We start from the raw sequence: 10,073 nt of genomic DNA, 5'->3' as shown, positions 1-10,073 counted from the left end.
GTATATTGAGGTACTAACTACTAATACGAAAATTCTCAAAACAAAAATTCTGCTTTAAAGAAAAAAAGGAATGCAAGCAGTAATTTTAAAAAAAAGAAACTTAATGAATTTACTTAAATTCTTAACAATGTACCAAATAGTAAGTACATTTTCTTTCAAAATGTTTTATTTTCAAATGATGACTCCGAATTATGGAGAAAAAAATATTTCATGAGACTTAAGTACTTTTGGAAAAAATAGTGTTTACAGCATTAAAAGAATCAACTTGTATAATAATATTATTATAAATGTAAAGTATATATTCATTTCGAATCGTTCGCAAATGAATAAAACAATTTTTAAGTTGTTAATTGATTTTTTTTCATACTGACGTTGCATAAATTCAGAACAATAATTATTTCCATAACAAAAACCCAACAGAATAAAAACAAAACTTTTCAAACTTGTGCTCGCAAGTTGCAACTTATAATGATATGGATGTACAGCTGACAATATATATGCTGACATGACCACAATTTGTACCCTATTTTCAGATTAGTTTCAATGTTATAATATTATTTTTGGCGGAACTCGAAAGTTTCATGAAACTCAAAAATCGTATCATTTATTTCACAGTTTGTGGTAATAAATCATATTTTACCCCGATAAATTCCTCTAAGTATAGAAGGAATATTCGACTAAAGTGGCAGTACAAAATATAGTTATCCGCGATCACAGCCATCTCCGGTTAATTAACACAAAAATAAACGCGTGCTCGAAATGTTGGTATTTATTGATTAATATTTTTGAGGGAGATTATTCATACCCTCATACCGGCGGTTTTCACCACAGCTGGTTAAGTATATTTTTGAACTTTTCGTTATGTCGAATTATTCGTACACCTATTTTCTTTTCTTTTTTTTTTTTGTGTGAATAATAACAACATCGAATGCCTCCCGAAATGTAGTGAACTTAGAGTTTCATGTAGGGGCGTGCCTTATATATTTACCCTTTAGGCTATAAAGGCGTAGTAGTAATAACATTATAGCCGATATGTTTCAATACGTGTTCATGTTTTACAAGTGTCTACAGACCACAACTGACTGCAGCACGTCATGTCCTCGGAATTAATCTATAACCAACATTTCTAAACCGTAAGCAATAACGATAGCCGATGTTTTATTCGCAATTTATTGTTTTTCTAATAACCAACGGCTGTATAAATCAGCTTAAAAAAAAAAATTTAATCAATTAAAGGTAAAAAAAAAATATATTAAAAAAATAATAGAAACCATATACAATAATATAGCGCGAGTATAGCAACACGATTGCTCCAGATAATTGATACCAGTGGATTTTAGTGGAATAAATGTTGTAGATTTTGTCTTAACTTCTTAAAACATGCCCTAATAGAAATAGTATAGGTGTATTAGGGTGGTTTACATTTATAGTGATTTCAAAATTTTTTTGATTTAAAACGAGTATACCTTTCCATTATTTTATGTGATGAGAAAAATTAATTGGTTTTGATAACTTAACCCTTTGACGTGTAGCCATAAGGTTAAATTATGGCCTAATGAGGTTGTTTTTCAGTTTTTTCTAAGTATTCCAGAAGAAGAGCATTTACAAAACCATAAGTTAAAATTATTGTACCTGGATGCATAGTATTATTGGATACTAACCATTTCAAAATATGTAGAAAAACCGATCGTCCAGCGAATACGACTACAAAAATACAAATAAAAAATATATAATTACCTATGCAGTTTATGTACAATGTATGATTGGGCAGTAGAGGTAATCAATAAAAAAAAACGTATTTTCCGTGACTAAAATATTATCATAGTGACGAAAAAATGGATAAAAATAGAGCACATAATACAAGAAGACGACTGAAAAACACTGTACGTGAAATGACTAGAGATGAGCGCTATAGACGATCAAGATGAAAATAAAATGTTATATTTGAATGCAACATAATATTGTTAAAAAAAATCAAAAAATGTTTATGTATAATAGTATCACGAGGATCGTAAAAGTTTTAAATTTCGTTTCTCTGAAACACGAAACAGATTTTTCACTTAGGTACACGCCGTGATATATATACAAAAAATATTTCCTTAGAAAAAATAGATGCAAATAATGCTTCGGTAAACGGAAAATCCGTTTCCCGGTCATAACCATCGCGGCAGATTGCTGCATATTACCATAGTTTCCGATGATGTTGTGCGTGGGCGGTATAAACCGCGAGGTGTCTGCAAGGCGTTTATAGGTTGTTTGAGCGTATTGGTTTTTACGACGATGTTTTCAAACTTTATATTTTATCTATTTCTGCGCGACAATTTTTCGGGCGATGAAAATGATCGACGACAGCGCATATTATTATGCTTCGTGGATCGGAAATCTCACCCCCCTCCCCTCACCGATTATAGCTGTATACTTTGCACAAGAGGTGAGATTCTATTATATTTTCTAGAGGCTATGAAAATACGTATCCGAGTTCAAGGGCAGATAAACGAGGCAGTAGTGCGGTGATGTCCAAAGTTTTTCAAACTTGTTTGTAAAAAAATAAAAGCAATATTACAAAATATCCATATTGATCTTTCCGCCGATCTGCTGAAGTTTGAAGACTAAAACACATTTTAATTATACTTTTTTTAATATATAATAATGAATTAACTACCATAGAATTCAATTAAAGTACTTTTTTTCCTCTCTCGATCTCAACTTTCCTTTTTTTAGTGCTCTTTTATCCGCAATAACGTAATCATGATACAACATATTATCCTCAATTTCATGCTGCATACAGGCCTTTAATAATGTGGTATTATGAGCTTTACACATTTTCTTTTCTTGCTTTATGTAACTGTATTATAATTGAATTTGTATTTTTTGTAATATTCGAAATATAATAATTATGTTTGAATGTCATTAATAAAAAAATTAATTAATATTTAGTATTCGATTTTTCTAAATTCTAAAAACCTAACTTATTAGGTAGGTATTTACTGTCAAACTTAAGTCATCAAAATAAATGAAATTCATAAAAAATATGAAATATATATATTTTTAAATATAATTTTCATTATCAATAGAAAGAGCTCAGAATGTAAGGTTTGTAATGTATTGTCTTTCTCAGACGATTTATTTAAAATTATTCTCATCAGATTGTATAGTTTAAATGTTTAATGATAATAATAATATTTTGTTTATATAGTGATACAAGTCGATATCGTGTTCTACCATTTTTATAGCCCTTATTATACTACTGGATAAGAACTGTGTGCAACAATAGCATTACGACTTACGAGCAGCTTAACAACATCTCGCAGTGATGTAGTCTTTCTTTACGAAAAAAATACAATAATCTATTCAACTGTACCTATACCTGGCCCTGCTACCCCGCACTGCCGTTCGTACGAGTAATATTGAGTAATCAAAAAGCGCCCTCTATGCAGCTGTTCCGCTTTCCATTCAATATCATAGTTTGCCTACTGTAGAACAAGGTCTATGGGTCTATCACATGTATTCTACCCGGTTTCTGCAGCGGTGTGACCCTTCGGAGTTTTTTTTCAGAACAGTTTTATATTACTCACGTATTTGATGGCATACCTATACCTATATTATTCTTTTGGCCGCCCTAATAAAACACGGGTACGCGAACCGTGTTTTTATGTGGCGCTCGCGATATTTGACAAAACAATTTCGTCGATACGACTCGATATAGGTATAGGTCGTAGGCGCACCTACCTAACTCGGTAAAAAATATATATATATCCGAGTGATGGTGTATTTTTTTTTTTTGTGTTGTTTATGACGTCGACGGACGGACGGTGAATAAATTAAAATTGAAAATAATTGAAACGGTCTCAACGTTTCGCAACTTTTAATCTCGACGGACGACGGTTCAGTGTATATATAGGTACGTCGTAAAATTATGTATATAATAATAATATGATTATTATGCAGAAACATATTTTGTCCGACCAGCTATGGCTAATACTATTTATAATAGATTGAGTATAGATAGTGCATTCGGAACACGTTATTATATTATTTAGGGACATTTTTTTTCTCACTTTGTCGTCTAAATATTCTAACTAATATATATATATAATATTAAAATAAACGTTTATCCCATTATCGGTATACCTTTTTTTTATAAACTTTATTGACGTTAATAATTATTGTCCTATTAGGAATTTTGGATCAATATAATCCCACTGCACCCGACGTGGCCCTGTATCCGACGATAATAATATATAATACGAAAGTCATAAATACCTAAACGTTTGTTAGATTGGACATAATCGTATCGCCACAACAATATCATAATATTCACAATAGTTTATATTATAGAATTTTGGCCATCTATTATTATAGTAATAACCAATAATAATACATTCAACGGTCATCACGGCGGAGGCGTATCTTTATTAATAACCGTATTTTCACAATTTATAGGTTCTTACTATTGGTTGGGTATATCAATACATACCTAAATAATAGTATTATTTTTTACACAACAAACGAAATGGAATTCAAACACTTTTTGCAATTGTTATACAATATTATTATTATTTTTTTTTTTAATTTTATTTAAATAACTTTTTTAAAATATTTAAAATATTAAATAACACATAAAAATAAAATCCAGTCACTATAATATTAACGAACATACTACCCAATACCCATACAGGTACAAACTGCAATTTCATAGTATAATATATTATAATAGCGCCAACATGCGTCTTGATGCGTACAAGAACGAATGTGAGCATATTACATCCTCTAATAAGCGTACCTGTTTCCTGCAGTGATCAGGTCTCAGTCATTAGTTTTTCGTCATTTTCTATAATATTATATAATACATAAATCGAGTGTAAAATATACACGGAAGCTCTTCCCGTGCCCCATCTCTCGACATTTACGTCGACACGACGATAATCTACACACTGTTGCAGCATATCACCCGGCGGCGGCGGCGGATCCAAAGCTCTCTATTCTCGTGGGCGGCGGGGTGAAACACAAAAGGATTGCTCAAAACTTTACTTTTATTACGGCCTTTCGACGAGGATTTATCACTTGAAAGGGATTTGCTCAGCTAATACACCTCCAGCCGAGAGTTGACTTAACGTTTACACGTAGGTACACAACCTAATGCGCACCTATATAACGCACCGTATTGTTCTTTGCGAAATTCTCACACAGTTGTCGCCCGAGGACATTCTTGGGTATAAAATGTAAATACAGTGTCGACTTATACCGATCGCCGATCGACGATGTAATACAAAACGAATCGTCTATACGCAGCACCTAATATATTGATATATTATTATGTTAGTTGCTGTAGGTGGATTTTTAATAGTATTCCATTTACCTTTTTAAATGTTTCATTAAATAAGACTTGTAATATTTGAGTACAAAGTTCACAGATAAGTCCATATGGCAATGTTTTGAAAATGTTCGAATATTGTCAAATACTTTTTTAGTATATAATTTTAAAAAATATTGTGCACATTTTATTTGGTACCCGCATAAAAAAATATAGATAAACTGAATAGATACTATAAATTGTTGTTACCATTGAAATCAGTGATCCTACGAGGGAAGGTATCCCACCAGAAATCATAAATTATTAAGGTAAAAAAAATATTGGATATATATAAATTACATTGAAAGAATGTAGGGCAGTAGTAGGTGCCTATCATGGTATAGTATCCTGTATTCCCCATTAAATAGTTAGGTATTAGTTATAATATTTGTAAATTACATTTAGGTTTTTATTATTTACCTATACTTAACAAGACAGTAACAACTACAAATAGTTATAGCCGTAAAAGAAAAATAATAAGACTTACCTTGTTGGCTTGTTGTACAATATGTAACAAAATATAATATTACAGCATTATTTTAACAGATCACAAAAATATGCTACGACTACCAACCATCCCGTATACAAAACACACAGTGCCAATTCAACAAGTATAACCGAATATTAATATACATGAGAATGTATCACTTTTTTAATTTATTGGGTAAATAGTTTAACCAATTACTAAAAAATAAAAATTGATTTTTCTAGTATACACTTTGATCATCTAGATACTATCATTATTATGTTGTCGATCATAGGCAAAAATAAAGATATGGTATAGACGGATTGGTCAATATAGACGATGGTTCAAAACATTTTCTAAAATAAAATTACAAAAATATTACGCAAAACACGATTATTTATTTGTATAATTCTATACATTATTAAATTTTTACTAAGCATTACACTGGAAAAATATTTTAAGCCGGTTTGTATATGAACTAGCGAAACTTCTTGATCCTCCTTCTTAATATAGAATGGTAGTCGTTTTACTGCATTACAATAATAGAAAATTATTTATTCCAAAGTATTTTTAAAGTTGGAGTTCATTTATTATTATCTAACTGTATCATGCGGTATGGGTTTTATTTTTTTAAACATACATTGCGAACGAATGAAATCCTACTTTAAAGAAGACATATAGTAACATCGTAATACAGTGCTACGTGCTCCGGTTAATTTAATCTAACGATACGTCGAAACAGCGGCCTTGACGCTCATCAATAATTTGTTAATCGTGATTTAATAATGTAATATTGTTGCATTCTTCGGCCTTATAACTTGGTCAGTTAAGACGAAAGCTACAATCACGTTCTTCGACCATATAATAAACTAAAAGGAAGCGACTTTGGCAATTGTTGTCTTTGTCTTGCAAGTGCGCAACATAATGAATTTTATCCGTGGCAGATCCAAGTTGAACCAAGATTTTATGGTCGAAGAACTCGATTTTTGCATTTCCCTTGGTAAACTAAGTTTATATGGTCGAAGAAAACAACAATATTCAGTCTCGATGAAAAAGTTATCGATAAGCGTTGTGGGAAACTCAAAAGTAGAATATAATATAAAATAATAAATTATGCAGTAGTCAAATTTATGAGTTTTTATGTAGTTAGCAGTATGCGATATATTGTGTACGTAAAAAGCCTAAATAACAGGAAACTTAGTTCAATGGTAAAAAAAAAACAAGTTGTTATACCTGTTCACATCATAAGTGCAATTTAACAATAATGGGAAGTAAAATTTGAATATAGATATATCACACCACCATACGTCGTCGTGAGAACCGCATAAATACGGGTAAAACACCCACTATTACTTAGAAGATAGTCACCCACTCATCGAAGGGCTAATAAGCTTAGGACAGTGCATTTATTTATTTTGTTTCAAGTTTACAGTAATAAAGGGTTTTCCTATATTATTAAATAATAATTAAAAGTGTTTAATTATTTAAAATACCTCTCTTTCTCAACCCTACGTCTCAAGACAACAAAGAACGTGTTACGTCGTTTAAATAGTTATTGTGGTATCGATCGTCGTGCCCTTTACAGCCATTACTACACCATTTTAGAGTGAGGTTTAGGTCTGATATCGAATGAAATAAAATTAATTTTTCAATGTATAAGCAATTCGAGACCCAGCGACAAACCACGTTCAACGTCGTCACGAGATTCACGCTTAATTGAGCAACAATTCAGTTTCCACAAGTCAATCCATCCGAAAAGGTCAGTTCTACGTCTACGGAACGCAGCACAAACCAGCAGCGCTTGTTCACGAAGTGCAATACAGGGAGAAAATAATTTCCAAACAAAGCCAAGTGGATTCAAGGGCACATTATTTCACTCCAGGCAGAAATGAATAATATGTAAGTTATTAATAGTAAAATATATTATGTCAAATCTGTTGCGAGTTAATAGTATTACATAGTAAACACGAGTGTAAGCGAGGGTCAAGTGAAAACGATCCTGCCTTACTAGTAGTACCTGAGCTATCAGACTCAGTTTTAACCGACCCATTAGACTCAGAAGTTAATGTGAGCACTACAATCGATACTAGTACAAACGTTTCAAACTAGTTTCAAGTAAATTGATCGATTTAAATCAAACTATAAGCGGTCACCTACTAGACGAAACTAATATTATTGCAAATCAATTAGACTTTGTGACACCTTTAAGATTTCTTTCCGAGATCGCAGGGGATAGTCAAACCGTTTAAGCATCTTTTATTTTTAGGGGTGAGTTTGTTTTTTCTAAAATACCCAATTCTATAAAACCAGATGTTTTGGAAGCGGTGCTTATCGGGATCAAGGGAAAGTCTTTTGACGGGATTAGGCACCGGGATATTCAGACATGGGAAGAATTGAAAAGTCACCTTAGGACCATCAAATTCGTTAGGGCATTCACGATGGCAATTAAATATGAAGAAATTAGGTAAAGGGGAATCGATAAAAGGTTTCATGCAGCTCGTACAGAAGGCATATATCATTCAGTGTTTTTGTAGATGCAGCTGTTCCGAATTCTATTGAATTAATTTTACTTGCGCTTTATGTCAGTTTCGAAGATACTGTTCAACTCACAATTGAACAGTATCTTCGAAACTATTGACATAACGTGCAAATAAAATTAATTCGATAGAATTTGGAACAGCACTTACAAAACACCGAATGATATATGCCTTCTCTACGCGCTGCGAGACACCTTATATCAATTCCCCATTATTCATTTTATCATATTTAATTGCAATCGTAAGTGACCTAACGATTTTGAAGTACTAAATATGGTCCTAAGGTGACTTTTCAACTCTTCCCATGTCTAAATGTCCCGGTACCTATAATCGCGTCAAAAGATTTTCCCTTAAACCCGGTAAGCACCGCTTCCAAAATAATATCTGGTTTCATAGTATTGGGTATTTTAGAAAAAACAAACTCACACCTAGAACTAAAAGATGCTTAAACGGCTCGAGTACCTCCGGAAAGAAATCTTAAAGGTGTCACAAAGTTTAATTGATTTGATATATAATTAGTTTCGTGCAGTAGGGGACCCCTTATAGTTTGATTTAAATCGATCAACTTACTTGAAACTCGTTTGAAACGTTTGTACTAGTATCGCTTGACGTGCTCACATTAACTTCTGATTCTAATGGGTCGGTGAAATCTGAGTCTAATGGCTCAGGTACTACTAGTAAGGCAGGATAGTTTTCACTTGACCACTTGTCCCCCGTTTACACTCGTATACATTTACTAAGTACTACTATTAACTCGCAACAGATTTGGCATAATATATATTAATATTAATAACTTACATATTATTCATTCTGCCGGCGGTGAAAAAATGCGCCCTTGAAACAGCTTGGCTCCGTTTGGAACTTATTTTCTTCTTGGACTGCACTCCGCTAACAAGCACTGCTCGTTGGTGCTGCTTTGCGTTGTCCCTTGAACTAAACTTTTCGGCTGGATTGGCTTGTTGAAACCGAACTGTAGCACAATTTGGAGTGAATCTAATGACGATGCTGAACGTGGATCGTCAGTGGTTCTCGAATCATTACTTATAGATTGGAAAATCAATTTTATTTGATTCGATATCAAACCCCAAACCTCACACCAAATTTGTATAGAGATCGCTGTAAAGGACACGACGATCGGTACCACAATAACTATTTCAACGACGTAGCACGTTCGTTGTTGCCTTGAGACGTAGTTTTGAGTTAGATAATTTTTTAAATAATTAAACACTTCTAAACATTTTTTTAATAATATAGTAAAACATTTTATTACTGTTAACCCCTAAACACAAAATAAATAAATGCACTGTCCTAAGCTTATTAGACCTTTGATGAATGCTGACTAGTAATAGTGGGTGCTTTACATGTTTTTATGCGGTTCTCACGACGACGTATGGTGGTGTGATATATCTATATTCAAATTTTACTTCTTATTATTGTTAAATTGCACTTATGATGTGAACAGTTAAAACAACTTGTATTTTTGCCATTGAACTAAGTTTCCTGTTATTTAGGCTTTTTACGTACACAATATATCGCATACTGCTAACTACATTAAAACTCATAAATTTGACTACTGCATAATTTATTATTTTATATTATATTCTACTTTTGAGTTTCCCACAACGCTTATCGATAACTTTTTCATCGTGACTGAATATTGTTGTTTTCTTCGACCATATAAACTTAGTTTACCAAGGGAAATGCAAAAATCGAGTTC

Source organism: Myzus persicae, unplaced genomic scaffold (genome assembly GCF_001856785.1).
Source record: "Myzus persicae strain clone G006 unplaced genomic scaffold, MPER_G0061.0, whole genome shotgun sequence".
NCBI classification, from domain to species: Eukaryota; Metazoa; Arthropoda; class Insecta; order Hemiptera; family Aphididae; genus Myzus; species Myzus persicae.
This window is presented reverse-complemented; position numbering follows the sequence as displayed.